This window comes from Balaenoptera borealis (assembly GCF_965194805.1).
Source record: "Balaenoptera borealis genome assembly, chromosome: 18".
Lineage (NCBI taxonomy): Eukaryota > Metazoa > Chordata > Mammalia > Artiodactyla > Balaenopteridae > Balaenoptera > Balaenoptera borealis.
Genome location: NC_138877.1, coordinates 27,480,663 through 27,488,505, shown reverse-complemented (window position 1 = coordinate 27,488,505; position 7,843 = coordinate 27,480,663). Strand labels below are relative to the sequence as shown.

Here is a 7,843-nt window from a genome sequence, read left to right as displayed (position 1 = left end):
GTTTTTATGCTTCCTGGGAGGTCCCTAAATATAAGAACTAATTTATCACTTTACTTCTTTAGATCACACATTTTCTTTTTTTTTTTTTCTTTTTTTTCTTTTTTTAAATTTTATTTTATTTATTTATTTATGGCTGTGTTGGGTCTTCGTTTCTGTGCGAGGGCTTTCTCCAGTTGCGGCGAGCAGGGGCCACTCTTCATCGCGGTGCGCGGGCCTCTCACTGTCGCGGCCTCTCTTGTTGCGGAGCACAAGCTCCAGACGCGCAGGCTCAGTGATTGTGGCTCACGGGCCCAGCCGCTCCGCGGCATGTGGGATCTTCCCAGACCAGGGCTCGAACCCGTGTCCCCTGCACTGGCAGGCAGACTCTCAACCACTGCGCCACCAGGGAAGCCCCACACATTTTCTTATATATTAGAAGAAAGAAGGAATTTCACTATGGAAAAAAATGATAGTATGTTGTGATAACTATATAAGCCAGGTTCAGAACAGTCATCAGCGGTGACCTCTAAAACCTGGCTTGTCACCTTCATATACCAGAGTGCTGTGTAATCAAGGGCAACTCATTTAGTTTCTTTGAGCCATACTTTCTCAAATACAAAGTTAAGAAGCTAGACTATAGTAGTTCTCCAAATCTCCTGGCTCTAGATATATTTAGTTCTATGAAATGATGGCTAAATGCTGTATTTTACTGAACCTAAAATGCCATTGATTGTAAAATGTACTATTATTTAATAATATATCTTTAATTGTACATAATTATTTAATAATTTCTAGCAAGCATGCCTCTTACATATACTAAGGTATTAACATTTAAATATACAATTTCTATTTCTCTCATCATACTGATATCATACCTTCTCTCAAGAGTCAGCTACCTCTAATGGAAAAATTGTCACTTGATTTCTGCTTCCCAGCGGCCTCTGTTTTTTGCCTGGTCAGATGGATTTAATCATATCTTATTACTTGAATGGGTGTTGGTTCCTCTCAGGAGGCAATATGACCTGTCTCCTCCAAGAATTAGAAAAGCAAAGCATTGCAGGGTCATTAGTACTATTATTGGGGAAGGGGAGGCTGTAAATAGGAAATAAATAGACATGGGTTCTCGTGACTTTTACTGAAAATAGATAGGCAGGAAAAAATACCCAGCTGATCAGTAAGAAAATATATATTTATTTTTGCTTGCTCAAGCTTGGGAATGAGTACAGAAGCAGGCTAGCTCTGGGACAAATTTCTTTCTGCCCTTGCTGCCCTGCAAATGACATTCTTACCAGACCATTAAGAATACTGTTATAACTTCTAGTGAGACCACCTGCTAGGTCTCAGTAGCGGGACGATTACATCTATCGGAAATAATGACCCATAACTAGAATAAAACACATTAATAACATCACATTTACCCAAGATAATGCATTTCACCATTTTATATTGCAGAGACCAAGTTAATCAGTAAAAGCATTCCCAAAAAACGGGAGCAACTAACAGGCACAGAGTAGATAATGAATATAAAAGCAGAATGTGCAGGCTGGTTTTTGTTTTTTTTTTTTTTTTTCCTTTAAAACTGAGAAGATATATAATGGGCAGTAATGGATGGAGCACTAGTTTGGGAATGGGTGATCCTACCTTCCGTCTGTGGGCTCATCTGCTAAAAGGCAGAGCAGAAGTGACTTTCTCTGGACATAAGAGAAAACCTGAGGTTGTGAGGTTTGATAGAAAGAGCTCCAGATTAGGATTAGAAGAGCATCTGTGCTGTTAATGAGCTGTGTGACCTTGAGCAATTCACTTCACCTCTCTGAGCTTCAATTTCTTATCTGCAAAATGAACAGCTTAGACTAGGTGATCTCTGAAATCCCCTCCAATTCTCAGATGTTGTGATTTGAAGCAGAATGTCAACCTGACATGGGGATGCTGTGAAAAGTAATAAAAAGGCCAATAAAACTTTGGAGCTCCATGATCCTCAGAACTGCAGGCAGAAAGGATCAGATTGCAATGGCATTTAAGAGACTGCTTTGACACGATGGATGGAGGCCCAGGCAAAACTCAGGAACTTTAGAGAATGCAGCATCAGGACCAAAATAACATAAGGCTGTGGTTCTTCGATTATTTTCTGTCTTGGGCAAATACTTAGGTTGACTATAGTTTATTTCAGGAATTTCAATACCTACAGTAACAGGAAAAAAACTAGTCATAAATAAGACAGATTAGACAAGCTAAATAAACCCTAATTCTTAAGATATATAACACACCTAAAAGTTCAACCTTCCAGTTCAGTATTTTTAGAAGTTAAGGGAACATGAGAGTAGAAAATTAGTTAAATGTCTTAGAGTTTTCAAAGTCTCATAATTTTTGGCTTTGTTTCTATGACTGAGCACTTTTGTTTGAGAAAACACATTTCCTAACTCACCACCACATCATTTCCACATGACTAGAAACAATCATAGGAAAATATTTATAATGAAATATGAAATAATGAAACATGAAGCTCCAAAAGTCTTGGGACCAATGCCATGGTATGTGTCTTAGCTCCTACACCCTGGTTTGCAGATGCTTCATTCTTATGACTGTTGTCTGTATTTTGAAAGAAAAAAACCTACAGTGACCTTTTCATTTTAATCAAGACACAAAGTATTGAGTTGATTTTAGGGAAAAAGCAGAAGTGGGTACAGTACGTGGTGGCATTTTGCATGCAGAACCCCACTGACACCTGTACACCAAACCCTCTGGGACACGAAAACTCTAATCTTGCTACATAATGCTGTTCCATTTTAGCCTCACATTATTACTTGAATTGAATTTTAAATTAGTCTACTTACAGAACAAATTACCAAAAGTTTAATTTTCCTTTCCCAACAAATCCCACTGCAAGCACCAGCCACCTGAAGCCAAGAGAGTTGTAGGTTTTGTCCAAATGCAGGTAAATATCAAAACCAACTAATTCTCTTGCAAAATAAATATGCGACCCATTTATACTAACAATCTTTGGTCAAGCCAGATTTTAGCCAAACATAATCAGAAATGGTCCTTAAGTCGAGCTTTCTTCTTTTTACTCCTAAATAAAATACAGAAAATAATGGAAAGGCTGTTAGCTTCTTGTAATGAAGGCAAAAGTGATTGAAAAAAAGATGTAAAAATTAATGATATCGGGCTGACATTATTTAAATAGACAATGGCTCTATCAATAAAAAGAAGCCTTAACAAATGTGTTTCATGACAGAAATATATTAACCACTTTTCATCATCTGGAACCTTTGTAAATCAATAAGAGATATTTACTCTATCCTGCTGGTGTGGCTTTTTGTATTTCTAAGAGGACTCATTTAATTCTGGTTGCCATAGTTACGACAGAGTTCTAGAATGCGTTTTGTTTCATCATAATTGCTGCATGTTAGTATATAAACAGCTGAACTCTACCTTCAACAGGCGGAACTCAATTGTGAATAAAGAAAATTCCTTATCATAAAGTAGTTGAACTAGAATTCAAAACATACCATTGAGCCCTTGCTCTCCTCAGAGAGTTAGCAAATACTTCTCAAACTTTTTTAGCTTAGTTATCTCTGAAAGGCACATCAATAGTATAAGAAGAATGCAGAAGAAGATTTAAAATGTTTAAAGTGATGTGGAGATTTACAGAAGTTAAAATAATTTATTCTTGGTCTGTACCATAAGTCATAAGGAAAATTTTGACCTTTGGGCTATTGATCTATCTTTTTACCAAATACCTGTCACTTCATGTAGATATTAAATTTGAAATGTGTTATTTCCCAGCCTATTCAATGCCAATTGGTTCAATATCAGTTTATCCACTAAAAAAAGAAAAAGAAAAACAATCCAGGGAAATTACTCTTAAGCCTGATATGTTTTTAGCTTTAATTTCAAAGACCACAACGTAAAAGAAAGAAAAGGAAAACATGTATCCTCTTGTTACTTCTTTGAGGTGCAAATATCCAGAAAATATGAAATCAAAAAGAATTGGGGCCATCCCCTGTCGGATCCGGGCTACTGCAGCACTAGGGTGTCTGTTGGTCCCGGCCAGAACACTTCAGTTCTGCCCTGCAAGGATACATTTAATAACTGATTGGTGTGTTCCTTTAATACAAGAAAATGGAAACGGAACAGCCAGAGGAAACCTTTCCCAACACCAAAACAAATGGCGAATTTGGTAAACGCCCTGCTGAAGATATGGAAGAGGAACAAGCTTTTAAAAGATCTAGAAACACTGATGAGATGGTTGAATTACGCATTCTGCTTCAGAGCAAGAATGCTGGGGCAGTGACTGGAAAAGGAGGCAAGAATATTAAGGCTCTCCGTACAGACCACAATGCCAGTGTTCAGTCCCAGACAACAGTGGCCCCGAGAGCACATTGAGTATCAGTGCTGATATTGAAACAATTGGAGGAATTCTGAAGAAAATCATCCCTATCTTGGAAGAGGGCCTGCAGTTGCCATCACCCACTGCAAGGAGCCAGCTCCTGCTCCAATCTGATGCTGTGGAATGCTTAAATTACCAACACTATAAAGGACGCGACTTTGCGAGTTGAGACTGTTGATTCATCAGAGTCTGGCTGGAGGAATTATTGGGGTCAAAGGTGCTAAAATCAAAGAACTTCAAGAGAACACTCAGACAACAATCAAGCTTTTCCAGGAATGTTGTCCTCAATCCACTGACACAGTGGTTCTTATTGGAGGAAAACCTGATAGGGTTGTAGAGTACATAAAGATCATCCTTGATCTTATATCAGAGTCTCCCATCAAAGGACGTGCTCAGCTTATGATCCCAGTTTTTACCATGAAATCTATGATTATGGTGGTTTTACAATGATGTTTGATGACCACTGGGGATGTCCCGTGGGATTTCCCATGCGGGGAAGAGGTGGTTGTGACAGAATGCCTCCTGGTCGGGGTGGGCGTCCCATGCCTCCATCCAGAAGAGATTATGATGATAAGAGTCCTCGCTGAGGACCTCCTCCACCTCCTCCTGGACGAGGTGGCTGGGGTGGTGGCAGAGCTCGGAATCTTCCTCTTCCTCCACCACCACCACCTAGAGGAGGAGATCTAATGGCCTATGACAGAAGAGGAAGACCTGGAGACCATTATGATGGCATGGTTGGTTTCAGCGCTGATGAAACCTGGGACTCTGCAGTAGACACATGGAGCCCATCAGAGTGGCAGATGGCTTATGAACCACAGGGTGGCTCTGGATATGATTATTCCTGTGCAGGGGGTCATGGATCATATGGTGATCTTGGTGGACCTATTATTACTACACAAATAACTATTCCCAAAGATCTGGCTCGATCTATTATTGGCAAAGGTGGTCAGCAGATTAAACAAATCCATCATGAGTCAGGAACATCGATCAAAATTGATGAGCCTTTAGAAGGGTCCAAAGATCGGATCATTACCATTACAGGAACACAGACCCAGATACAGAATGCACAGGATTTGCTGCAGAACAGTGTGAAGTAGTATTCTGGAAAGTTTTTCTAAGACTAGTGAAGAACTGAAGGAGTCCTGCATCTTTTTTTTTTTTTTTTTATCTGCTTCTGTTTAAAAAGCCAACATTCCTCTGCTTCATAGGTGTTCTGTGTTTGAGGTGTAGTGAAATCTTTGCTGTCACCAGATATAATGTTTTAGTTCCTTACAAATAGGGTTGGGGGTTGGGGGAGGGTGTGCAGAAACTAACATTGAAATTTTGAAACAGCAACAGAGTGAGTGAATTTTAATTTTTGTTCATTGTTGGTGGTTTAAAAAAAAAATTCCCCCATGTAATTATTGCGAACACTTTGCTTTGTGGTCACTGTAACATTTGGGAGTGGTGGGACAGGGGAGGAAAAGTAACAATAGTCCATATGTCCCTGGCATCTATTCAGAGCAGTGTGCAGAATGTAATGCTCTTTTGTAAGAAATGTTTTATGATTTTTAAAATAAATTTAGTGAACCTCAAAAAAAAAAAAAAAAAAAAAGAATTGGATCCCACAACTTGGGAAACAGGGTATTTAGAAATCACAGTGAACAATATATGTGCCCCAAGAAAAACCCAAACACAATTTTCGTAGACAAAAGCCCAGTAATCTGTCAGTAGCAATTCAAATGTCAATTCAGTTAAAAAGATAACCCTTTAAATTTTGAAAAACAAAATACCTCTGTTAATCACAGAATCTTTTAAAATATGTATTTGTCTGGTAAAGTTTGACAATGCTGCCTGTGAAATCTGAAAGGAGAACGTGTCATGAGAATATGGAAGCACAAGAAACTTCAACTAAAATTGTCTTTTCCCATATGGCAACTTAAGACAAATAGTCCTAAGCGTGTTATTTTGAGAGACACACAATTTTGAAATAACTGGAGATACCTCAAGTTATTCTAGAAGTGAAAAGTAGAAAGAAGTACTTTGGCTTATTCACCTTAGACTTTTCCTGTTTAGTTAGAGGTTGCATTCAATTACCTTCCATTTGAAACTCTTTTGATTCTATATTTGTAGTATTTATTGTTTCGAGGGGGAACCATTTTCATATATACGTTAGATTTGAATCACGACGATTTGCATGACATTTTATTAAAATATATGGTTTGAACATGAATAAGACAGTGTGTTAATTATTCAAGAGATATGAAGATAAATAAGATAATTCTTACCCACAGGAACACGTCCTAGAAGAACTAAGTAGAAAAATAAGGAGAAGTGTTAAGATAAATAATACTAGGTAATTACATAATACGGGCTGTGTATGAATGGGATAAAAGAAGTAAGAGCAGAGAGTTGTGACAGTAAACACAGCAAAGACATATGCCCTTCGCTAGATCAGAAAAGGCTTCAAGGAGGCACTGGCATTTGAGTTGGACGCCATTAAAGGAAGTTCAACAGACTAGCTTTAGTGAGGCACATTCTAATATTTGAAAGGCGGAAAAATACTAGCAAAAATAAAAATGATGATCAGGACGAGATATGTGAATTTTTTTTTCCAGAAGCTTGACAAACTTTTAGTAGATGTTGGTATAAGCAAATGCAGACTAACTGAAGTACATGTTGTCATTTTTAAAAAGCCACACAATGGTTGTGAAAATTTTAAGTTATTTTTGTATATTGAGAGCAGGGATATTTCCATCACATGGTAGAGCCTAGAAAGAGATATTGTATTTCTTGAGTGATAAAAAGTAGCAGCTGGTGGGGCAAAGAACGGGCTGTAGAAAGAATACTTGCTCTGACTCTTACTAACTGGGTGAAACTGGAAAAGGTACTTAACCTTCCATGACTGATTTCTTATCTAAAGTAGGAATATTAACAGTGCCTACTTCCTAGGTTGTCATGAGTATTAAATGAATTATTAGGTATAAAACACTTGAACTAATGCATAGCAAATAGTAAGCACTCAGTGTTGTATTAGCTCATTTTCATTATGTGGAGCAGAGATGAAACTACTTCCATGTAGATATAGGTATTTTTATTTTAATTTTCTTTAGAAAAGATCTGCTTTGGATCATTTAAGAACTTCAGCAATGGAGGGAAAACTAAAGTTAAACTAAACTTGCCAATTAAAGATAACTTCCTTTCAAAAGTCCTTCAAGTTTCTTTCTCCTCTTGCAGTTGTTCTAGAATATAGCTACACTTTTTAGTCATATGAAGATTTCTTAAAAATACTAATGCCAGGATCCTACCTCCAGAGATTCTAATTTAATTGGCCTTGGCTGTAAGGAGTTTTAAAAGCTTCCCAGGTGATTTTAATGTACAGCCAAGGTTGAGAATCACTGAGCCAATGGGTAAATCATCTGCCAATTTGAAGTTCAAAATCCCTGTAAGTGCCGATTCATGCCTTCTTATCAGGTATTTCTGTCCTCGCCTCTGTCC

General features: G+C 37.9%; 1 pseudogene across 1 annotated transcript; it reads left to right on the top strand.

The window, feature by feature from the left end:
* Nucleotides 1-399: 399 nt before the first annotated feature.
* LOC309615839 (heterogeneous nuclear ribonucleoprotein K pseudogene) lies at nucleotides 400-5,963 on the top strand (annotated as a pseudogene). Its single transcript has one exon. The product of its transcript is annotated as a heterogeneous nuclear ribonucleoprotein K pseudogene (transcript).
* Nucleotides 5,964-7,843: the final 1,880 nt, after the last annotated feature.